We start from the raw sequence: 25,209 nt of genomic DNA, 5'->3' as shown, positions 1-25,209 counted from the left end.
GTTTGCTTCCTAGTTCATGTGGTATGAAGGAATCCCTGAGTTTGATAGGTTACACACCTAGATGGACCACCCATCATTTAACCCAGGCCCGTTGTCATCATGGCTACCAGTGAAATAGCCTTTACTGCCATGTGGCTTGATTGCCACATGCTTTTAACATCTGATAATAAGAATAATCTCTCAGCATGAATTCAGGATAACTAGACCTAGAAGATAAGCAATTTAAAACACTGCTTGGAAATTGATGCTGAAGGAGTTGAAAACGTATTTTAATCCAGAAGATCAAACACAGAGTCAGGAATACATTGCAGTGCAAATACATTTGAACTTACCAGCCCCAGGCACATATGCTTATGATGACTTAGCAAAAAGGAATCACAAAGGAGAGAAGTTTACCATGTCTATGACATTACATAGTAGGGGCAGATATCTTTTGAGTTCTTGGCAAATCAGTACTTACAGAGTGTATAGAGGCATCGAGGACAATAGTTATTCATTCTAGACACCTCCTTTTGCATTTATTTCTTGTTCCATTAGAGAAGACATTGTGGTAATAGCTGACATGAAGATTATGGTCTATTTTGCAGGAACAGGTATCACTGTTAAATGAAAAAAAGCAAGAAATTTGGGTACATATACCATTCTACTGTGAATTTGGTTAAAATGGATCATCCCTGAGAAAGTACTGTATATTGTAATCATGAAAATGACTTAAATGGAGATAAAGACATACAATTTTCATGTGCATTCAAAAAATCTTCCAGCACATAGGAACTATTCTCACAAGTTCTACATTTTTACATGGCTTTATCCTGCTTTTCACTTTCCTCGGTTCTCCTTCAGTCCTAAATTCACTGTTCAATTTATATACAGCAAGAACTTAGCTATCTCTTTGTTTTCCAACCTACTTATAGATGATATCTCATTTTTCTCTCAAGGAACTAAGTTAAGCCATATGAAAAATGTGAGATTTAACCATACTTAACCAATGAAAAGGCAATTTCATTCAATGAATCCAATAGTGACCTAAACAGTGACAGCTTTTCTCTAAAAGTGCCATCTGCTAAAATAATTATCTGCAGATATTTTTATGGACACATATCTTATATCCAGGAACATGTACAGAAAACATAGCAAAAGAAAAACAATGTGATGCTCCCAAGGAGGGATAGAGAAATTATTTTTGTGGATATTGTAAAATGTTTTTCCATTTTCTGAAATGAATATAACATTGTTCTTTATAGCCAGCAAAAGTACAGATGGCCTTCAACTTATGATGAGTATTTAGGCCAGATTAAACCAATCTTAAGTTGAAAATACTGCAGGCTGAAAATGTATTGAATGCATTTAACCTACCAAACATTGGAGCTTAGAAACAACACACTATAGAGTGCCAGTTGGTGACTGAGTGATTATGTGGATGGCCAGGAACTGTGGATCTTTGTCTACTGCCCAGCTTGCAATCCAAATTCAAAATGTAAAATACGGCTTCTACTGAATGGATATCAATTGTCCATCATGGCAAAGTCCAAAAATGGTTTAAGTGAGCCATCATAAGTTGGCAATATTTTAAAAAATAATAAAATTATTGTGCTTGCAATGTTGGGTCATACATTTTACTGTACTTCTTGGAAGTTGGCCAGCTTGATCAAAGTCAGTATGATAGGAATTCCTCTGCACGTAGAAAACCCTCTTTTTTTTTTAAGTGGGGATTAAACTCAGGGTTTTTAGCATGTTATACAAGAACTCTGCCACTGGAAGAATGCCTCAAACCCAAAACCTTGATTTTTTTTTTTAATGTTAGTCCATTTTTTTTTTTTTGGTTGGTCGTGGGGCTTGAACTCTGGGCCTGGGCGCTGTCCCTCAGCTCTTCAGCTCTAGGCGAGCGCTCTACCACTTGAGCAACAGCGCCACTTCCATCCTTGATATTTTTTAAAAGCAGAATTTATTAAATTTAGCTTTAAATTTAAATTCTAAGCTTGTCTGATTTTAAAATCTTTATTAAATTGATAATTACAAAGACAATGCATGACAGTTATTAAACTGGTGAAAACTGCACACATGAAAAAAGTAGAAACTTAGGCTAGGGATGTGGCTCAGAGGTAAAGTACTTGCCTAACATGTGCTAGGCCCTTGGTTCCATCCCCAGCACCACAAACAACAAAAGGTGAAATTTGATGTTTTTCCCACCATAATTCCCACCCATGTAATTTAAGGTGGAATTTTCTCATAGTATGAGACATGCAGTGTATACTACATCAAAATTCGATTTGGGAAGTGGCGCTGTAGCTCAAGTGGTAGAGTGCTCGCCTTGAGCTGAAGAGCTGAGGGACAGCGCCCAGGCCCAGAGTTCAAGCCCCACAACCGACAAAAAAAAAAAAAAAAAAATTCGATTTGATCACTCAAAATATATACTTTTGAGTATGTTTCCCTGAAAATAGCAGATCTATATGTGTATTTTATTTCTTCCTTGTGCCAGCTCTTGTTCATGAAGATACTGTAGGGCAAAGTAATATATCACTGAATAATCTATCTTTCAACACAATGGCAACAGTTGAATTGGCGTTTTTTAAATGATCATCCTGTAGAAGGCTAGAGGAAATGTGTGGAGTTCAGGTAAGAAGAACACAAAGCCCTCGTCCTTACACTCTTCCATGAGTGGAAAAGGAAGAGGAAGGCTTGGGACAACCAACTCAGCTGCTTCTATAGTAACAATTGTATTTTGCTTCACAAATATCTTGAAACATAACAAATTTGAATTCATTTTATACTTAAATGTTGATTCTATTCAGAGGCACAAAGGAAGAAGTTATAGAAGATAAAGACATTTTTACAATCATGTACCACAGGTGTTAAACAAAATAGTTTTTTTCTTTTCAAATTTTGGTGAAGAGGTAGAAGATGAAATAATTCTTTCATTGTTTCATAGAGTAATTGTACCTAATTCAACACATGGGTGGTTTGTGGCATTATATAAGAACAACTTTAACTTTTTCCGAATTTTTGAATTTGTAATTTTACTATATAACATCTGGCATAGGAAAATGAATTGACTCAATCATACAATAAGATGGCAACACTAAGCATTTGAACAATTACACCCATTTTATTGACACAGCCATTAAAAATAGCAATAAAACATATAATGGGTTGTGGAATATTTCTTCTTAATAGTAAGTGAACTAGTCTGGATATACAAAAATATGTGATCAATGTGATTCCCAACAACACAAAAATACATGTGAAACAATAAAAAATGTCAAAGAAATGTACCTGCCATTAAATACTTTTCAGTGATTTCAAATTTTCTACAATGAGTAAATTTTCTTTAATAACAATGAATTTTCAAAAACCATTGCTTATAACAAAGAAGATCTAGGACTCAAGCTCAGAATATGAGTATCTTATCCTAATTTATTTTCTCATCTCATTAGGAAATAAAAAATTAGCTCGGCTACTTAAATGCAAGTTGCTAAAATGCAAGATCCTTCCCTCTTATATATAGTTTTGAAATATTTCAAAAGTTGAATGAGATGCTTTCCACAAATGGAAAAAAATCTTAAAGCAGAAGCTGAAGGTGCTGTAATCTTAAGAGTACAAAGATGACATCATAGCTAATGACACATTTAAGCCATAGACCTCGTAAGAGTCTATAGGTATTAATAGATTTGATTTACATTATTTTTCTCTTTTGATAGTCTATCATGTAGTTACAACTTTTATAAATAATAGTGCTGATTGTGAGCCTGATTGTTTTTATTAAAAAATGTTACACTACTATAATTGTTTTTCAGAAGCATAATCTTATTTGAATAGGCATCACCATATTATTCAGACGTATTGGAATATTACCAGAACTCAAAGGCATTGAAAGATGCAGATTTCCCTAATATTCATCACAATGAGTAGAGGCAGGTTGATTGTGGCCATATTTCTAAGTTCTTTAGATACATTAAATTGGATTGTATTTTCTGTGTTCTAGGTTTCCATGGTTACAGTATTTTCTGAACTCCAAAGTGAGATTACGCAATGGCTGGAAACCATGTTCACAAATTCTTTTATACTGCTGTCTTTAAAATGTGAAGTCTAATTCTTCTTCTCTTGAGTGTTGGATGTAGTGAGTAATATACTTCCTGTAAACATAATGTGCAGGAAGTGACTAAAGGTATGTGACTGCCTAAACTAGGTCATAAAAGGTATGTTGCCCCTTCTTTGATGTCTAAGATCACTTATTGTTAGGGAAAGCCTACTGCTGTATTGTGGAAATGGTAGCTCTACAGAGAGGTTCACGGCAGGGATGGAGACCTCTTGCCAATAGCCTTGTAAAGGAATCATCCTGGAAGGAGATACTCCAACGTTAGTCTTCATAACTGGACTTTTTTCTTACCTTTACTGGAAGCTCATACATAATGCCCAAAGTATATAATGATTGCATCTGTTTGGAAGGTACCATTTTTGCTGATAATTTTGAAAAGTTAGAAACAATACTAGACATTCTCCATTGTTTTCCTCAGAATTATTACTATAAAAAATCTTAGAGAACATAGTGCCATGGTTTACATTTGTCTGAGTACATGTCATATACTGGTCGTGTGCAGAAATTTTCATTATTAATAATGTAGGAAAAACAAGCTAAGATCCTACATTGGTATGCTAACATACTAAATGCTATCAGCCATTTGGCTGAATATATTTTCTACTAGACTATGCTTATAATATCTTATTCTGGAGCAATCCTCATATCATTTTAATAAATAATTACCCATTATCATGTTACTTAATCCCAATCTACATGGGTTTTCCCTTTTTTTAAATTACAGTGTTTGCTTCAATTCTGTCTCACCAATTATGTTGATTCCTTAAACCATTGAGATGAGGAAACCTAATTCATACTCACTTCATTAATCTTCATTTGTTTCAATTATAAAGAGAATAAGCATAGAACCTAGAGTTTAGATAGATGATCAACAATTTTCACAGTCCAAATCTAGATAATTGATATAAAGTTGAAATAACTAGGTGATTGTGAGCAAGACGTTTATTTCTGGCCAGAGGCTGCTCTATCTCACTGCCAGTTTTCTGATATGCATAATCATGGCACTAGATCACAGTTGTTATGGTAACCATCACCATATTACACTAAAATCTGGTACTGAAATATACTAAAAATCAAGGAGGGTAGATTTTTCATATCTCTCCCAAGTTCATTTTTCATGATTTCATGTAGCAGTCTAATATGAAACATTTATTTGAGTTTAAAAAATATCACACAAATACATCTCCCATTTTGAGACTTAGAACTAGCTTCTGTGACTGAAATAGGAATTAACTGTCAAGTGGATTTAATGCATTTCAAACAAATTTTCTTTGAAAGAAATAAGAAGGATGGAGGTTGGTAGTGTTCTATTGAGCCAGTCTACATTCCTAGCTCCTTAATATAATCAGAATTAGCCTTTGGATTCCAATTTGCTGTAGGAACAATGTGTGGGGATTGCAAATGAGGTGTGACATTTTTGTTTCTCCTCAATAAGGAATAGATAAATGTTGAAATTCATGTATGCCTCTCTACTTAATTCATATGAAAAAGTCACGGCTTCTTCTTGATGATTGATTGTTCCTCCTCTGCTCTTTTTATAGCAGCTACTACGTGATGGGTTTGGCACTTGGATGAGACACGCTGTTCTCATTATCAGAATCACTGGCATTAAAATAATAGGGAGAAGGCTGTAGATTATAGTTAAATAGAGAGCACTAAAACTGATTTTTAAAAAACTTTCAGTAACTGCAGTAAGAACTACCAAGGGTGCCTCCTGGAAAGAATGTTGCATTAAGTGCTCACATCAGGAGAAATACCTACATGCACTTATTTGACACATTTAATTCATAACATTATACCTCTTTGTCTAGAGGAAGATTATATAACCAATGAAAGTAGGGCACCAAAAAATCCTATTTTTTAGTACATTGCTGGCCTGGTGTGAATTTCTACAGACATTAAAACCTATTAATACATATTACCAAGACTGGAATGCAATTTTAAAAAACTGTAGAGTGAAAAGATTTGTGGCTGTGTGTGTGTGTGTGTGTGTGTGTGTGTGTGTGTGTGTGTGTGTGTGTGCGTGTGCGCGTGCGCGCGCATGCGTGCCAGTCCTGGGGCTTGCACTCAGGACCTATGTACTGTTCCTGAGCTTTTTTTGCTCAAGGCTCATGCTTTACCACTTGAGCCACACCTCCAGGCATTACCTGGAGAAAAGACTCTCACAGACTTTCCTGCTCCAGTTGTCTTTGAACCATGATCCTTAGAACTCAGCCTCCTGAGTAGCCAGGAGTACAGATATGAGATACCAGTGTCCAACAAGCCTGCCTTTTCAACATTGAAGATCATTTGATGGTCACAGTATCTTTTCCTTTTTTCCCTTTCAGTAGAAAGAAAATGCCAACCAACTAGATGACCAGATGATCTTATAGAATATAATTTGAAATAAAATTTGTATAAGATTCATTATGACAATTCCATGTATATATAATATGATTTGATTTGTTCCCCCCTCCCTATCTTCCTGGTCTCCCTTTTTCCTCCTAAATAGACAGACTCCAGTCTATTAAACCAGAGTGTATGTCCTGCATACCAAGCACTCAACCATGATATCAAGTCAGAACATATTGAGGTCCACAAGACAGTGTATATTAGGATGTTTTCATCGTAGCAAACAATTCAATCAGATAACACTTTTAGATACAAAACAATAAAAATCAATCAAGATCAAAAGAAATATTTCCTTAACAACATGTAAGCTTTGAATGTTCAAAATTTAATAGCATCCTAGAAATGTAAATATTTTGATAGCAAAAGGAAAATAAACACATTCAATTAAATATATTCAACACAAATGTATAGTTCTTCACACCTGATTCTGTGCTAGGACTGGATTTAAAAATAAAGAGGTTTTGATAATAGCCCCATAGTATACTCTAAAATTCTAATTTAAAAAACCACACATATCTGAGTGATTAAAGTAATCAATGCCACAAAGGAGCCCTTCCTCCATCTAGGAAAAAGCTGTTCGAATACCTGTCAGAAACTTCATTAGAATGAACATTCACTTATCTAGCCTACTAGGTGCTTGCTGCTGACTTCCTCCCTGTCATGATATCTGAAGCTCAAGGTTATACCATCTCTCTAGAAACAGCTAAGATCTAATAACTGGTTAATGGAGGATTCCAAAGTCCTGGCCCCTTGTTCAATGTGAGACACCTCTGGAGAGCCACCTTGCCTCCATAGATGCCCATGCCACTGGCTGTTGACTATGTGACAAAGTTACTTGTAGTTCAACTTCACCCTCATTATAGACACTTTCTCAGCAAACTTCGTATGTTCAAAACTCCACCTTAAAGTAGGATTCACACATGGGAAAAAATAAACTGATTCATGGTATAATCATTAGCTTCAAAGGCTGCAAAGTTTGTGGCATGCTGTGGTTGGAACTGTATTTGAAATTTCATCAGTATTTGCTAAACATAACACTGAAATGTAAAACCATGATGTTAATAGGTTCATTTGTAATGACAAATGTGAGCATCATGAACAACATTCTCTCTGTCTTTATCTGAACCTCTCTGTCTCTCTGTCTCTCTGTCTCTGTCTCTGTCTCTCTGTCTCTGTCTCTGTCTCCGTCTCTCTCTCTCTCTCTCTCTCTCTCTCTCTCTCTCTCTCTCTCTCTCTCTCTCTCTCTCTCTCTCTCTCTCTCTCTTTCTCTAAGACTTAACCATGGATGACTCTAATGCATGTTGGCAGTATGCAAAGCTAGAGGAAAGCTTGATAGTTTCAACAAGAATGACTTTGAGGAGGAAGGAATAGGAATTACTGTAATAGCCAAAATGGGATCTGGTGAGGGGTGGATTAGGGAAGTACGTGTGGAATGGGAAGGATGAAATTAATTAGACTTAATTAGAACTTAATTAGAACCAACCCTGATGGTTTTACTAAGAGAACCTGCCATTCAGAAAACTGCAAAAATCAATACCATTTGAAATTTCTCATTGAACATTTCAATTCACTTAAAACAAAATTAGTTCCTTAAAAATTACTGTATTCACTGTTAGTATTGTATTATCAATGCTATATCACATTTGAGAGTTACTTATTTAGAGTTTCTTATGTAATCGAAACTTACACATGTTATTTAATGAGAATTTTTAAGTGGGAATTGGTAAAATATAATTGGTACAATATAATTTGATATAAGTAAAAGGGTTGATTGTTATAGTTGCAAAAATTAGCAAACACTACATTACTTTATTGTAACAGCTGTTTATATAAGCTTTATTCATAATTATCAACATTGGAAGCAACCAAGGACTTCAGAAAGTGAATGAATAAATTATGGAATATCCAGACAATAGAATATTATTCAATGGTAGCAAATAGATCAATTGAAACTATCATATAAATGGTGGAGTTAGATGAGATTAGTAATAATTCAGGCATAAAACTGTGATCTAGAAAAATCAGTTGAGGGCTGGGAATGTGGCTCCGTAGTAGAGCACTTGCCTTGCATGCATGAGGCCCTGGGTTCGATTCCTCAGCACCACATAAGCAAAAAGAAAAAAGCCGGAAGTGGCACTGTGGTTCAAGTGGTAGAGCGTTAGCCTTGAGCTGAAGAGCTGAGGGACAGTGCCCAGGCCCAGAGTTCAGGTCCCACGACAGGACCCCCCAAAAAACATCAGTTGAATTAACAAATTCTCATTAAATCCCTTTCATGTATGTTTAAAAAGCCATACTGAGCCAATAGAGAAAACCACGATGAACTACCTTAACCTGCCTAGCAAGCACCAATTTCTAAGTTTAGACCCGGGTATCATCAAATAACCTCTTAAATGGAACTCCAAAACTTAACTATGTTACTCATTACTATTGTGTTTGAGAAGGTAACTACTAATAGCTTCCCTTATGTCGGGAGCCAAAAGTTGAATCTCTCAACATGATAGGCTTGACTATCTCACTGGAACATCTTGAGGCTGAGTTTATGGAATCTGACCTTTTCATCCTGACCTAAGCAAACATCCTGCAACTGCTAACGACCACCCTTTCCCCCTGCCCTACGCAAATATCCTGCAGCTGCTAATGCCAATGAAAAAGCTTCCTTAACGGCCAATGAAAAAGCTTCTTTATTCCAAGCATATAAATACCCCTGTGTGAAAAATAAAAATTTGCAGCTTGATCAGAATCCCTGTCTTGCTGTCATTCTTCGTGTCTCTTGTCCCTTCATTCCTTCTCGCTTAGGTTCACCGCCCTCATTGACGTCCTGCCGGTCGGGACACCCTTATGGCCACAATCTTGCAAATAAGAATAATATCATAAATAGACTGTTCCTCAATGTAGTTTTACTTCATTCTCCTCAGAAAATGCTGTCACTAACCAGCTACTTTAAAGGTTTTTAATTTTGATGTGAAATTATTTCCCTTTTTTGTCTTTACCTTATTCTTCAGGATCTCAAGATAATTTTGTTACTTATTGCTCTTTCTCCTTTCTAATTTGTATAGCCAAAAGATAGTTTTATTTTCAGAAACCAATAAAGCCAATATTATAAGCAGAAAAAAGATTCGATTTGATCCATGGCCACCTGACCCTAGCAGTAATGGACCAGGAACCTCCTCTGAGGTGCACAATAGAATTTTTTTGCCGGTACTAGGGATTGAATTCAGGTCCTAAGCACTGACCTTCTTGTTCTCAAGGCTAGCACTCTATCATTTGAGCCACAGCACCACTTCTGGCTTTTTCTGCTTATGTGGTACTGAGGGCTTCATGCATGCTAGGTAAGCACAGTACCACGAAACCACATTCCCAGCCCCTGAGTGGCCTATCTTATACCACCTCTCTTGTCTTTATTATTTTTCAAGATCTTAGGATAACATACTGGGTTAGACATGTTTTCATATTGAAAAATCCCCCATGTATAAAGGATTTCCATCCCCTTTCCTGGGACCTACCAGATGCACCAGTAGACATAAGTCTAAGTGCTAAGAGCAAAGTGAAAATTAGAGATAGGTAATAGATATCCAAAAGAGGGAGGTCATAATAAAAGCAGGTTTTTATTATTTGGGGAAGTTGAACACTTAGGATTGCAAAAAAACAAAAAATCAAAGCTTTGGAGACACAGCGAATCCAAAAGGAAAAACCCAATATTAATTGGAGAGAAATGAGAGTCTTCAGTGAGTTGCATAGAACAAGGCAACCACAGCCCTGTAATTAAGAAAGGCCTCTTCTTGGGGGGAAATATCACACAATTCTGGCTATGTTGATTACGTGTGGCAATGGGAACAAGTTAATCCAGGACACATCAAGCCAAGCACATTTGTCAGAAGACCTACGAATCAATGTAAGTGACAAGCTGTCAGTTTAATTGTTATTCTTCTGTACTGAAGTGAGTAAAGAACTTGAACTTAGAACTCCAGGAAATTGCATGTTCTTTGGGGCCCAGGGATTATTACACTAGATTAAATTAGCTGCTGGGATGTGCTATTTCGTAGAGAAGGTGGATTGACAGGGTCACCCCCACAGAAAAGAGAGGAAAACTTGTGAGTCCCAGGGAATGGGACCTTTGCAAAAGAAACATTGCCATTTAGAGGGCAACACTGAGCTCAACAGATTTGGCTATTCAAAACAACTGAACATCCTGGTTTTTATCTATTCATTTTGTGGCTGTTGTTTTACTGCACTCTTGCTTATCCCAAAACTTTCTGATTGGATTTAAAGCTTTCTGGTTTTAGCTAGTTCTGCAGTTAGATTCAGGAATGTGTCCTCTGCTTCTTTCTTCTAACTAAATTGGCATGTGAAGAATCAACTCCACTTGATTGGTTCTCTTTGACTTAAGGGAAATATCACCCAATTCCTCACTACCCAAAGTGTGGTCTTTGGACCCATCTCATCATCATCATCTGGCTGCTTGTGGGAAAGACACCATTTTGTGCCTCTCTGGGCCTAATAAGTTAAAATCTGCCATTTAATAAGCTCCCTGGGTGATTCGTGTGTGTATAAACAACTCAGAAGTTCTGGTGTGACTTTGGTTCTTAAAGTAAAAAATACAGCAGTCACCTATGTGGGGTGGGGATGTGTGACTTTTTTAGGTTACATATCAAAAAGATGCCAATTCCAGAGTTTCAAACTGAGTAGTTCTCATATGGGACTTGAAAGTTTTACATTTCCAACATGTTCCCAGGCAGTTCCAATGGTGCTAGAGCATAGTCTGAGATTTACTAGTACAATCTATCCCCCTCATTGCCCTAAGGAATGAGATAATGCTGAATTCATTCAATGTCCAGCTCTGACACTTACCAGGCTGTGTGACACTGGGCATTTTTCTGACCTGTCTGAGTCCAACTTTTTTCTGTATCACATAGAGAAAATTCCAGTCTCTTTGGATTTTATGAGAATTCCAGGAGGTTTTATAAAGCCAAGCACTTCTTTCATGCCTGGCCATAGAATATGCTCCTCACACTGTGCATAGAAGGCTGGTAGCAGCTGCATTCCCCGGGAACTTGTGACAGAATTCTGCCCTGTGGTATCAGAATCCAGAGAAGTACAAGTTGTTATATCAAAAACAAACTTTACAACTTTGGTGGGAGGGGCGGGGAGGATTGGGTGGGGGGGTGGGGAAGGATGGGAAGGGATGGGAAGGGGAAACAAAGGAGGAGGCTACAATGCTTGATAAGAAATGTACACACTATCTTGCCCATGTAATTGTAACCCCTCTGTACAGTATTTTCACAATAAAAAATAAATAGAAATTTTAAAAAAAAGAATCCATGTTTTCACAAGATGTCTAGGTAAGAAGCGTGCACATTAAAGCCTGATAAAAGATACACTGCAAACATATAGAGGAACTTCTTAAGCACCTGCGTCGCCGGTGAGTCCCTAAATTTGTTTTAGATATTCCCAATCTTAAACTGTGCCCCATGTATTGAGGCCAGGACACTCACTGCTACCTAAACATAGGATCACAGTACGGCAAGCCACCAATCACATGAATCTTGCTTTCAAAATGAACTTGCAACTTACTTTCTAACTCTTGAGTGCAGCAAGTAGCAGATACAGTCTGAAAGCAGAGGAAATGGCTTCTAGACTTTATAATTCACTTGGCTTGTTGATTGCTTCCTTTGGAGATACATGGTGATGTTCTATTTAAATCCTTGTGGGCAGAATAGGAGTAGGAAAGAGAAGGAATGGAAGCAAAGGCCACACAGTGTATAAAACATTTCAGCAGGGTAAGAAAGGAACCTCAGGGCTGCCAAGGAGAATGGCTTGCTCACAGGGGGAGCTCATCTAGTCAGAACAAATGGTGCAGCTGAGTTCCCACCACAGAAGTCAGCCCCCTCAATGTTCTGGCTTGCGATTCTTTGGGAACAAAGTACTGTTTGGAAATCATTAACATTTGTAGCTATTTCATTGTATGAGGCAAATAAAACTCAATCCTTCCTGAACATTCTAATGAATAAAAACAACACAGAAACAACTTCAGCACAGTTAGGGAGGCAACATTGCTTTTTGCATATTTATGTATAATGACAGATGAAAAATAATATGACAGGAAATGTAAATGGCAAGACTTGATACTTTGCAAGATTCTAGAACATTCTGGAAACTCTTTCCCTTAGGAAGCAGCCCATAAGTTGAAGGCTAATTGTGTCATTGAACTTGCTCTTCCACAGCTCTTGCCCTGTGATACAAATAGTTTCCTGCCATTTCATCAGACTTTCCTTCAGGCTGGAGCAACATAAACAAGCCATCATCCTAAATACTGGCTACCAGATTTATGATACCCATTATAGTGGAAATCAATACAGTGGTATTTATTATATAGCTAGAAGAAGTTCAGGGAGGAGAAGTAATTTATCCAAGGTCATAGCCAGTCCAAGTTGAGGACAGGCTTAAAATTTAGATTCCCTGTCTATAGCCTCTTGATATAAAGCATAGGCATAAAAGTTGTAAATTCAAAAGTAAGTGCTAGATTTAAAACTTTGAGTCTCAATTTTATTACTTAGCTACTTCTCCATTCCCATTGCTTCTCCTGCAGTGTTATGATCATGAAACTCGAAGCAACTTTGGGGAAGATGGGTTTCATTCAGACCTTAAAAGTCCACATATGAGAATTTGGCTTTAGTTCAAGACCTAGTAGACAGCTCCTTTGTGTAAACCCATAGTTCAACTCATTTAAGGAAAAAGAACTTTGAGGAATTTGCCTCCTCCAGCTTCAATTTTCAAATATAATTCAAAATTCAATAAGACGGAAAAATCAGTCAGTGGTTTTCTCTAAAAATGGCCTTGGTTTTTCACAGGGAAAGAAGAGGCAAAAGGGAATTTTGGAGTGGAATTTTTACCAATATCTGTCATCCTCTTCACCGATGACAAAAAAAAAAAATCTTTGATTTCTCCAAAGAGAAAGAAATTCTCAGAAGCCAAAAGACAAATGTAAAGGAAAGAACATATGTCCTGAGGGCAACTATATTTCCGTAGAAACGGCTAGTACATCAATAGGTATTTGCCCTTGAATGGAGCAAGCTTCCTTTAGCAGTCATTTTTTAAAATGGATTGGGAATGCAGGTGTATATAGAAAGTAGAATAGCTGAGAGTTGTGGGAAATCTATAATAGAATTCTTAGAAGAGCCCTACTTGGAGTGAAAGGAAGTTGACATCTCAGTCAGGTCCTCTGTTATCTTCCTCCAGTTTGATGTAGAAATTGGTCCCAAAAAATGGCAGGAAGAAAGAGAAGCACATAAGGTCTATTATGTTAAAGGCGATCATTATCGTTTTGAAGGACAAATGAAAAGCAAATGGATAAAGAAGCTTCATTAAAATTGAATAGTTTGGATTTTTTTGTCAGTTGTGGGGCTTGAACTGTGGGCCTGGGCATTGTCCCTCAGCTCTTCAGCTCAAGGCCAGCACTCTACCACTTGAGCCACACCACCACTTTCACTTTTCTGAGTGGTTTATTGGAGATAAGAGTCTCACAGCCTTTCCTGCCCAATCTGGTTTTGAACTGCAATCTTCAGATCTCAGCCTCCTGAGTAACTAGAATTACATGTGTGATCCACCACACCCTGCTGGAAAGATTTCTTCACTCTTTGGTTCCAACTTTAAATACCAGAATGCCCCCGCAAAGTTCAAGTGTGGAATCTTTAATTCTTCATTGTGCTAGTGTTGAGAAGTGGAGCCTAGTAGAATTTTTACGGGTCATGGGAGGACTCTCATGAGTGGATCAATGGCTTTCTTGAAGGATTAGGTTAGGTATCACTGGAGGCTAGCTTTTCTTTCTTTCTTTCTCACATGCCTATTTACCCTTCAACTTTGTGCCACAAGTTGAAACATTATGAGACTTATCAGTAGCCAAGCTGATACTAGAGCCAGGAATTTGCATGTCCTCGCCTCCAAAGCAATGAGCGAAAATAAATATATTCCTTTTATAAATTGCTTGGTCTCAAGTATTTTGCTGCAACAACAGAAAATGAAGACGGTTTATTTCCCCAGTTTGTTGATGTCATTTATTTCTTTCATTTCATTATTATGAAACACTTCAAGCATAGAAAACATAGAGAAAAATATATAACAAAAGTACACCCATTGTCCAGTCTTGTTAAATTACATTTTCGTTACATTGAAAATGTGTTTTATTTAGTGAGTAGTAATATTGGCAAAAAAAAAGTTTCAGTGAATCAGAGTTGTCTTATTAAAATTAACTCTTTTAACGTATTTTTCTTGAGGCTATTTATTCTTCAACATAGATTTCTTTGAAGGCGTTGAAAAGACTCTGGAATTGGAGGTAATAGTTTCCTAACTCTGTAGATACACTAAAGGCTCTGATTCGTGCATGTTAAAGTGGTTAAAATGCTGAATTTTATATTACATAAATGTTTAAAAAATGTTACACACACGGAATCAATGCCCGCCTAGCATCATCCACTTTGTCCTTTGCTCCTTCCTCTAGCAGGAAACTAGCGTTCATTGATTCTGTTCTCAGGCACTATTTTCCTAGTGGGCTGGCTTGCACCTATGAGCCAACCCTCCGCAGCCTTCTCTGAGGCACCTATGTGGCCCAGCAAAGTGTGATGCCATCTCTGGACAAAAAGATAGACTCTATGTATTTGATCTGCTGTCTGCACTTGTAGTGCCTTGTTTGCATTATAAAGACAGCAACACATAGCCTTCTAAATGCCTTTAGACCAAAGCATCACTCTTTTGATTTCACCTTTTTGGCCTCTTCTCTAGCTACTCTGGGTCAACAATTTTTTTTTGTCCTGTTGATAGCACTGGTTCTCAAAGGATGGGAGAAAGTGTGTTGTGCTTTCTAGGGAACATTCAAGAACATATAGACACAGTGTGAGGACGAATGATATTTAGTAGTTGGCACTCAAGGACACTGCTCAAAATCCTATAGTAAACAGAAAATTTCCCCCACACCCCCAGTAAAGAATTATCTGGCAGTAAATTCAATAGCATTGAGGGGGAGATATCCAGGATGACACTATCATTGCTATTGTATGAGCAGAAAATATTTTCCTCTCCTGTTATACAAGTCACAATATACCTAAAACAAAAGACATTTAACAAGAAAAAAATAAACATGTTCAATCCAATTATTTTGCTATTATTAGCATATGTCAATAAGGCTCATTGTAATAATTCATACATATGGCTAGTGATAACCAATGTTGAATGTGAGGCAAGAGACTTCAAAAATGAAGACCTAAAGACAAAAAACACCTGGTTTTATGCTTAGGTTTGATGATGAATGGGCAGTCATAAGAACTGTGATTGGTTATGCAGTTCTGGTCTAATGTCAATAGACTGTATGGGGAAACATGGTTATGCCTGTGTGTTTAGATTCCCATTGGCCCCTCTGAATAGCATTCCTCCCTCCCAGGTATGGAGCAAGACACCTCTGAAATGGGTTTTTTCAAGGAAGACACTGAACTTTGTAGGTTTTATGTCTTGCTTTGGAGGAAAGGAGTGATTTCTAGTTCCTATGAACCACCTTAGGGAAGATGACTTCTGGTCTCTGTGACTCAATTTGGGGGAAAAATAGAAGAGGGAACTATGAGAGCAGAAAAAAGATCAGCGAGTTACTTTGTGAGTCTGCTTCTGAGGCCTTTCAATCCTCTTTACTTCAAGGCAATCAGCATAACAATAGCATCATAATTTAGGGTATTATTTTATGAGCCATTTCATGTGATTGAAAATGTTATTAACTAGTTATTGTGGGCCTTCTCATCAAGACAATCCCTGTTTCCTGTTGTCTGTGATAATGTAATGCCAGGCATTGTAACTACCCAGTACAGAAGTTCCTGAGACCCTATGGGGAAATCAAGGCATCAGCTTTGTAACTTAGTGATCCCACAGACTGATTCATACAGCTCTGGACACAAACTGAAGCTATAAAAGTGAATCCATGTTAGATATGTTACATGAGAGTACTGATCTACTTGACAGGGACAGATAAGAATGGAAATCTTATCCATAATTCAAGAAGAAGAAATTATGCACATTATTTGTATCATATTTTGTATAAGCAAAGGGAAACAAATCAAGAATTCATTCTCGACATATTTTGTTCACATCAAGGTTTATTTATTGATTTATAACCAACTAACCTAATTACTGAGAGCTGTTACTTCTATTGTGCAATGGGAACACTGGTTCTATGGATCTATTTTATTTTCTCTAACAGTTATAAAACAGATGCGTTTTACAATAGGTCTGATTTAGAATGAACATTGAATCCTCCATTTTGAAAATTGTGTCACAACCTTTCTTGAAGATAACAAACATAGACTGTACAAAAGAGCAATGGATTCTTAAATAGTTCCTTCTTTATCCTGCTGAGACCACATGTTCAAAATATTCTTTACTGTATACCTTCATATTATCCTTGAAAAATATTCCTTGAGTAATTATCTGAGCAGTGTGCTGAAAGTTTCCCTCCCCACAACTCCCAGAAGACTACACTTGCCTACCCCTAGTTGTAGGCAAATGTTATAATAGGAGATGGTCCATGGAACATATTCTTCAGCAATCTGGTAGTCACATGGACTCATATGGATTCATCATCGTTCCACTTTACTTTCTCAAATTCATCTGAGCCTCTCTCCTCCTCCAGCAGTACACTTGCTAACAGTAGCCATTCAGAACGAACAGAAATATCATGTTAAAGGAAGACAGTAGACACTCATACTGAAAATGTTATGAAGTGAAATTCACATCTCTCTTCCTTCCGCTAGAGGTCTGGCCAAGCCTTTTTGGTTAACAATGCACACTTTTGTGAGGCTATGATGTCTGGAACTCTGTACATTTGTTACTGAAAAACTACTGTTATCATCAAAAGTGATCTATTAGAAATAAGTTAACAAATACCCACGAGGATGGCCATGACTTTCACAGCACAAAACTGATTCTGTCCCCAAACAGTTGAATTGTTTCAAACTGATTTAAACTGGGAAGAGTAGAGGAAGCAGTGATAGTGTCAAAATACTTATCTCACAAGCATGACCTAAGAAATGGTATTGGGACATGGGAGGAAACAGAAGGGTCTTGGAATCACATCCTCTTCAAAACCAAACAAAAGCACATCTGTATGCTTTTTAAGAGTTTCTTCATAACATAAAAGTTCCTCAAGTTCTCCCTTTCTACTTATTTTTTTATCCCCTTGTCCAATTTCCCCATGGTTAACAACCTATGGGATTTGTGCCAACATTAAGAATGTAACATTGGTACATTATAATGAACTATATTCTCAACTTTATTTGAATTGTACCAGTTTTCTCACTAATGTCTTCTCTGATAATCCTCCTGTTCTTTTTCTTCCTCCTCCTCCTCCTTTTCTTCTTCCTCCACCTCTCCTTTTCTTCTTTTCCTCCTTCTTACTCTTTTCCTCCTCCTTCTCCTCCTCTTTGTTTTCTCTCTATCTTTCCTTCTGTTCCAGAATCATATCGAGAACAGCACAACACACTTATTTGCCTACTTATACTTCTCCTAATATTGTTTCCTTTTTAACAATCCTTTTACCTTCATTTTGGCTGAGACAGGAAGTTTCACAAAGGTCTATTAAGAAGTTCCACTAAACATACAGAAGCCAACTTTTCATATATCTTAAAAAGAAATAAGGAAACCCCAAAACCTAGAGACCAAAGAATCCAATGAAAAAGAATTTTCTGGTCACCATTATTATCTATTTAAAACCACTACTCTCCTCTACTTCAAGAATTAATTTCTCTGATTTTATTGGCAGTTCTGGCATTATTCATCATGTAGTTAGATTTATTTTATGGTTAATAACAAGAGGTTATCATGAAAGCAGAAGGACTAAATTAGGAGAAGGAAATACTGGAATCAAGATTTCTGGACTGAGATGGAGGATAGGGGAGGTTTGGTATAGTCCAGGCCTAAATACATGAGGGAAAGTTTTGTCAACAGGATACCCATATCCAGACAGTCCTGCTATAGACTATTTGGAGGATGCCCAGCACATAGCATCAGAAATTGAAGCAAACTTCAGGACATAGGGGTAAGGAATGGTAGGTGGGCACACAGACTGACAGTATTTGAAAATGCTAGGTGATAAGCAGAAGCCAGCAGATAGTAGTGGGTCCCTTGTCTAGAAAGCTAGAGCAGAAAGGATAGCTTTACTCTACACAGTCTGCAAATCCTATCTGAGACCTTAGAGATAAGGCCCCACATTGGTAATTCCTGTAGGATTTGGCTATGTAGAAACTAGCTAGGAGTAAGATACTTGACCACCAAGGCATGAGATACCTTGTGTACCAAAGATCCTGATTACAGGACCTCAGCCATTAGAATCAGTGTGAGGTTACATCAAAGCCATACTTAATACAATGTTTTATTTTAGCTTGAATTAATTCTCTACTAAGCAAAAGGTGCTAAATCCCCCTCTATATATGAAAAGAAGTTAACTGGTGCTTTCTCACGTTTAGTATTTCTAACGTTTGGACTATATAAAGCTTTATCGGGGTGGGGCAGGAACTGTCCTGCGCATTGTAAGATTTTGACCAGACTCCTACCTTTGACTTACAATTAATACTAGTATCCTCACCTCAAGCTGTGACCATCAAAAATGTCATCAGACATTGTCAACAAAGTCCCTTGGCAATGAACTCACACCTGTTGAGAACTATTGCTCAAAAATGAGGCAGATCCAGTAAAGCAGGAAATTTTAGTAAAAGAATGTGTGGAAGAAGGAAACTAGGTCAGTTAGCTCATCCCAGAAAAGAAATCAAGGGAAGTGATGTGCCTAGTAAAGAAATAAGAACTCAATGGTTCCTTTGTAAAGAGCAATTGGATCTAGCAGGTGTTAGACAATTCTAGTCTTAAATAAAGGAAGTCTGGGATGTCAAGTTGCTTTGTTCCATATAAATAATGCACATAGCAGAAATGAGTGTGTGTTCACTGATTCAAGGTCACAGGTAATTTTATTATGCTTAAAACAATGTTTGGTACACAAAGCCAAAAGAAATGAAAATTCTTTTGTGTTCCTACACCATGCAAACCTATATAGCCTATTAAAATAGCTTGGTTGAATGTTAAGACACGATGTTGTTTTATTGAATGATTTCCTTTTTCAATGAGCGCCTTTTCAATGGAGTCATATCAGAGAATTGTGTGAGTTTTAAAAATCTCAGACAATGGTTTTATTTTAAGCATTTTTGTTGACTTGTTACCTTGGGTATACAGATACAGCCTAAATTTCCCTGGGCTTCTATATACATTTGATGTTTGGGAGTAACTGATAAAGACCAGCTATCCTTAAATGCTCTTCTGCTTACATTCCTGTGAATTTTTTTTCCTTTTCCTCTTTCAACTTTATTTACAAAAGAATGAGTTAAATATTGGCTAAAGACATAAATATCTACATATTATGGGACTTTATATTTTTATTGATTTTTATTATCTTTAGGTAGCTGTGCAAAGGAGTTGCCATTTAACAATTTTTTTCTTTAGAAGTGTCTCTTTTAGGACTGAGAATGTGGCTTAGTGGTAGAGTGCTTGCTTAGCACATATGAGGCCCTGGGTTCAATTCCTCAGTACCATAACAAAATAAAATTTTTAAAAATCTTTAAGAAAGTATCTTTTTTAAACTTGGGTGAAATACAAAAGTCAGAGCACAATCACAGGGTTTAAATCATAGATACATTCTTTTCAACAAAAGAATAAACCCCTTTGTGTTTCATGTTTATGAATACCCAAATGATTTTATTTCACCATATTGCACATACACACATTATCATGTGAATTCCTTAATGTTATGCCACATCATACTATTGCTCTGTGGCTGGCACCTTCTAACATGGCCTTCATGGTCTCTACTTCCTGGTTTTCATGCTGATCCCTGAGTTAGGCCAGACCTAGTGACTTTGCTGTGGAGAATAGAATGATTCGGAAGAGATGGAATGTAGATTCTAAGATGACATTCTCAACGCTCTTAATTTAGCTGTGATTTTCATCTGACTCATCTCACTTGCTTTCTCTGGTAAAGCAAGCCACCATGTTGTGAGCCGCCCCATAGAAACCACCTAACAATTGGAAGCAACTGAGGCCTCATTCCAACGTCTATGAGGAAGGACATCATGCCCACAACCACTTGAGTGAACTTGGAAATTCACGGTTCCTCATAGAGTTTAGCCTTAAGATGATTCTCTCCTGGCCAAAACCTTGACTGCAGGCTAGCCTGTGAGAAACGCAGAATCAGCGGACCCAGTAAAGCCATTTCTAGAGTCCTGGCACACAGAAACATTGAGCTAATGAATGTTGGTGTTTTAAGTTGTTACATATTAGGGTAATTTATTAGGCAGCAATAAATGACTAATATATATAATGTATCATTACATATCATTCTGCATAATAGTGGGACTTAAAATGCTGCACTAGCTGTCTGTGGGGCGTTAAAACTGGAACTCAGGTTCCCAATGAGTAGAGAGGTATCCTGAGGTTACTCAAAGGGCAACTGGCCGTGACACTACCAAGGAACCAAGGAAAATCTACCAGTGGCTTAGAAACAGAAAGTTTATCTTTTCTAGTTTTTTTTTTAATGTGCTGGGAGTGTGGCTCAGTGGTAGAGTGCTTGCCTAGCATGCATGAAGTCCTGAGTTCGATTCCTCAGTACCACATAGAAAAGCCAGAAGTGGCACCTGTGGCTCTAATGGTAAAGTGTTAGCCTGGAGCACAGAGAGGCTCAGGGACAGTGTCCAGGCACTGAGTTCACGCCCCAGGACTGGCAAAAAAAAAAAAGACTCAAAAGGTTTGTGATCTGCTCAACAGAAGTGGGCAAAAGCAGATAGAGCAATAAAGAATGATGCTAAGAATATCTGGTAGAGTGTCCCTTTTGGTCAGGTGTTCTAGGATCACCAAGGAATCATTCATGAAATAAGATAGTGCTTGTAGTTCCAGGTTAAAACAAGGAACTACTCAGCAGAGAAAGACATTATCCTCACTTCCCTCCTCACTCTACCTACACTGCCCACCATTTTTCTTTTCTATAAACCAAGATTTTATAAATACAGTCTCACAGGCAGTGCAAACACAGGCAATTTATAAAATATTTTAAGCTTGACTTGCAGATTGTAGAAATATTATGTGACATTATTTTATTTATTTATTTTGTGGTTGTTGGTCTTGAACTCAGTGTCTGGGCACTGCTCTACTTCTGGTTTTTGAGTGGTTAATTGGAGATAATAGTCTCATGTGACTTTTCTGCACAAGCTGGCTTCAAACCATAATCCTCAGATTTTAGCCTCCTGAGTAGTTAGGATTACAAGTGTGAGCCACTGGTGCCCAGCATGTTACATTATTTTTTAATCACATTTCTATTAGCAACAAATCATATGCATAGACTATAGATTAGATGTTCAAAGAAACATACAAAACAATTTCTAAGCAATTAATACACTCACTAGACACTTGCCACCCAAAAGGTAGGTCATAGCATCTACAAATCTGACCAATGAAATGAACTAGGTAGCAGAAGGGCAACTGTACCATTATCTTAACTTTACCTCCAAATCTTAGGATTTTGTGTGAAACAGAGAGACCAGCTTCTACCTGAGCACCAAATTTCCCGCTTTTCATGAGTCAGGAAAGAAGCTTACATTTCTCTTTCTAGAGGGCTATTTGACCAGTACTGGCTGTTCTTAGCTGCTTCCAGAAACCTGTGTGTACACTTCCGTTTAAAAGTTATCATACTACAAATGCTCAAGGGAACAGACAATCTGGTTTTTCACTCACTTTTAGTTAGTTTGTGCTGGGGATAAATGTCTGTATTTTATTTGACAAGTGGACCTAGGATCCTTGCACAAAGGAGGTTGGGAACAAAGCCAGATTCAGTCCATATGCACCTGAAGATGATAAATTATTGAAGTTCAATTGTTTAGTGCCCTGAACTACGTACATGTCCGTTCTCCAGGAACTGGCCAAGCAGGAGTCTGAAGGCCAGTTAAGGCCAAGGGCCACCCTGTTCCTATTGTTTTCACTTTGTGTCCTGGTTATTTGTTAACTCATCTCATCCCTGGGTAAAAATTATGCTTACGAGTCAATTGACTGGGGTTGGATCTAGCTCCATCATTTACATACCTCATCTTCGATTCTAGGTCTTAGTTTCGACCTGCAAAACCTAAAGTTCAAACTGTTTGCACCATGATCAATAAAAGTTACTATTCTTAGCTGGGTGCTTGTGGCTTTAATCCTGGCCACACAGAAGCCTGAGATCTAAGGATAATGATTCGAAGTCAGCCTGGGAAAGAAACTTGTAAAAATTTTTACCCCCAATAAAACTCCTAAAAAAATCCAGAAATGGAGCTGTGTCTCATTTGGTAGAGTGAAAGTCTTGACCAAAAGAAGCTCAGAGACAGTGCCCAGGCCCTGAGTTCAAGCCCTATGAGTGGCACAGACAAAACGTTACTATTTTTTTAGAATTGCTTACCCACACATGAACAACAGACTCTCACATTCATTATTTTTTCCTTCTTCTACCTACTAAAGTACTTTCTTGTCCCTCTGGCCTATGTCCAGAAAATTCAGCTATGGTTTGGCAGTATAGAAGGCTGGTGGTAGGCTGAGGCTACTTGTTTTGGGAGTAGTTGTGGATTTTCTTTTTTAAGAGATATTTATGTCATCATCACATACATTTTGGTAATACATTGTCAAATATGCTGTACATTTCTTCCTTTTTTGGTAGGCAGTGGGCTTGAACTCAGGTCTAGGCACTGTCCCTGAGCTCTTTTGCTCAAGGCTAGCACCTTGCCACTTTGAGCCATAGCATCACTTCTGGATGTATGGTGGTTAATTGGAGATAAGAGTCTCACAGGGACATTTCAGCCCCAGCTGGCTTTGAACTGTGATCCTCAGATCTCAGCCTCCTGAGTAGCTAGGATTATAGGTGTGAGCCACTGACACCCAACTCATTTCTTCATCTTTTAAGATAGTATTGTTTCATTTGCTCTGTCTCAATGAACACACAACCAGCAAACACTGCAATTTTTCAGTGGTATGTGAGTTTCCTCCATTCACTGTTGCCAAATAAAATGTGTATATCCCATAGGTTTAAAAATCATTTTTATGAGAATCTCATTCAACTGGGCTTTCTACAAAATGTGGCCACTGGAAGCATCCAGTAGTATCTTCTCACTTCTAATTTGCTGACTATAATCTGATAATGGAGGAGATTGAAGACAGAGCTAGAAATTATATGGAGTTTTTACTTCCTTTCCATGTACCTTTACTTCCTAATGGCTTCCAATAGTATCTGTTTTCTGATCCAACATAATTTTCCAACTACTTTCTCCTACTTTCAACTAATTTCTCTTACTTGAAGACCTTTAGATCTAGTTGTCTACTGCATAACTGCATCACCCTTATTAGTCTATTGGGTTCTCAAGCTTGAAATATTCAAATGAGGAATGTTCACACAGACACACACACACACACACACACACACACACACACACACACACACACACACACACACACACACACACATGCTATATGTGGCACTGAGCACTAAAAACCTAAGAGTCATTTTGGGTGCTGACTTTCTTTACACACGTTCTTTCTAATTCATAAACTGGGCCTGATGACTCATGGCTTCCTCCCCAGACTTCAACCCATTCAATCTCATGCCACACAATCAGCTCTTCTACAGTACATTCTTGTCTCTTTTCTCCCGTTTCCCATGTAACAGCCAACAGACCTCAAAGAGGCAATCCAATGATAGCACCAGCCCCATTCCCTACTGTTTCACACATTCAATGCCTTTTCAGCAACTGTATATCAGAACTGTTGGGTATGATAGTACACACCTATACTCTAAGAACTCTAGAGTTCTGGAGGCCTAAGAATCATAAGTTAGAGGTCAGCCTTGGCTACCCACTGAGACCATGTGTTCAAATCCACTAAGCAGCTAACCAAGCAAACACACAAATAATTCAACCATCACTCAATAATTGACTATAAGCTAAGTCTGCAACAGCTGTTCTGAACAGGAGGGCAATTTGGTCCACTTGGGATATTTCGCAATGACATTTTGTGTTGTCACCACTGAATGTGGACCATGGTAATACTGGCATCTAGTGAGCAGAAGCTAGGGAAACAGCAAAACATCCTACAATACCTAAGATATCACCTCCCACATGGCAAAATCTGCCCAATGCCAATGTCAGTTATGCTGAGTCTGGGAAATCTCTGGCGTAAAGTACACAGTACTGATATTTAAGATAAAGAGTCAGGGATACTGCCCTTAACCCTAGCTGGATGGTTCTTGTGCTAACAAATCATCCTTATGCATCAAGGAATGTCTTCACCCAGGCACTACTTTTACCTTCTGCAAGGGAAAAATAACTAGTGTCTCCAGAGATGTTGCAAAAAGAAACTAAGCTCTGCTGAAAGACTCCTACATCTCTACCAAGTAAAGCAAGCATAACTAGGGTGCTTAGAGATTATATAACCCTAGGAAATCAAACCCCTAATAAAGAACAACACGATGGAAAACCCAAATGCTATGTGTGCCGATGGGCTATATTTCCACAGGCTCCTAAAGACAGACCTGAAATTGTGAACCACTTGTCTGAACATGGCCACCTAAGAAATTGCAGTGAACAGAGTTCTCCAGTATTATTCCCCAAGCTATCAATCTTAAAGGAATAAGGGTAAGTTCC

At 37.7% G+C, this 25,209-nt stretch overlaps 1 long non-coding RNA gene across 1 annotated transcript in view; it reads right to left on the bottom strand.

Moving 5' to 3' along the window:
- LOC138840492 (uncharacterized) overlaps positions 1 to 25,209 on the bottom strand; it is a 95,027-nt gene that overhangs the window by 23,809 nt on the left and 46,009 nt on the right. Inside the window, exons 2-3 of the long non-coding RNA XR_011376085.1 lie at positions 11,336 to 11,556; positions 461 to 599 (exon numbers count right to left, since the gene is read on the bottom strand). This is a non-coding gene — a long non-coding RNA (uncharacterized lncRNA). The remainder of the gene's footprint in view (positions 1 to 460; positions 600 to 11,335; positions 11,557 to 25,209) is intronic.

This window comes from Dipodomys merriami, unplaced genomic scaffold (assembly GCF_024711535.1).
Source record: "Dipodomys merriami isolate MVZ:Mamm:240054 unplaced genomic scaffold, mDipMer1.0.p SCAF_3, whole genome shotgun sequence".
NCBI classification, from domain to species: domain Eukaryota; kingdom Metazoa; phylum Chordata; class Mammalia; order Rodentia; family Heteromyidae; genus Dipodomys; species Dipodomys merriami.
This window is presented reverse-complemented; position numbering and strand designations above follow the sequence as displayed.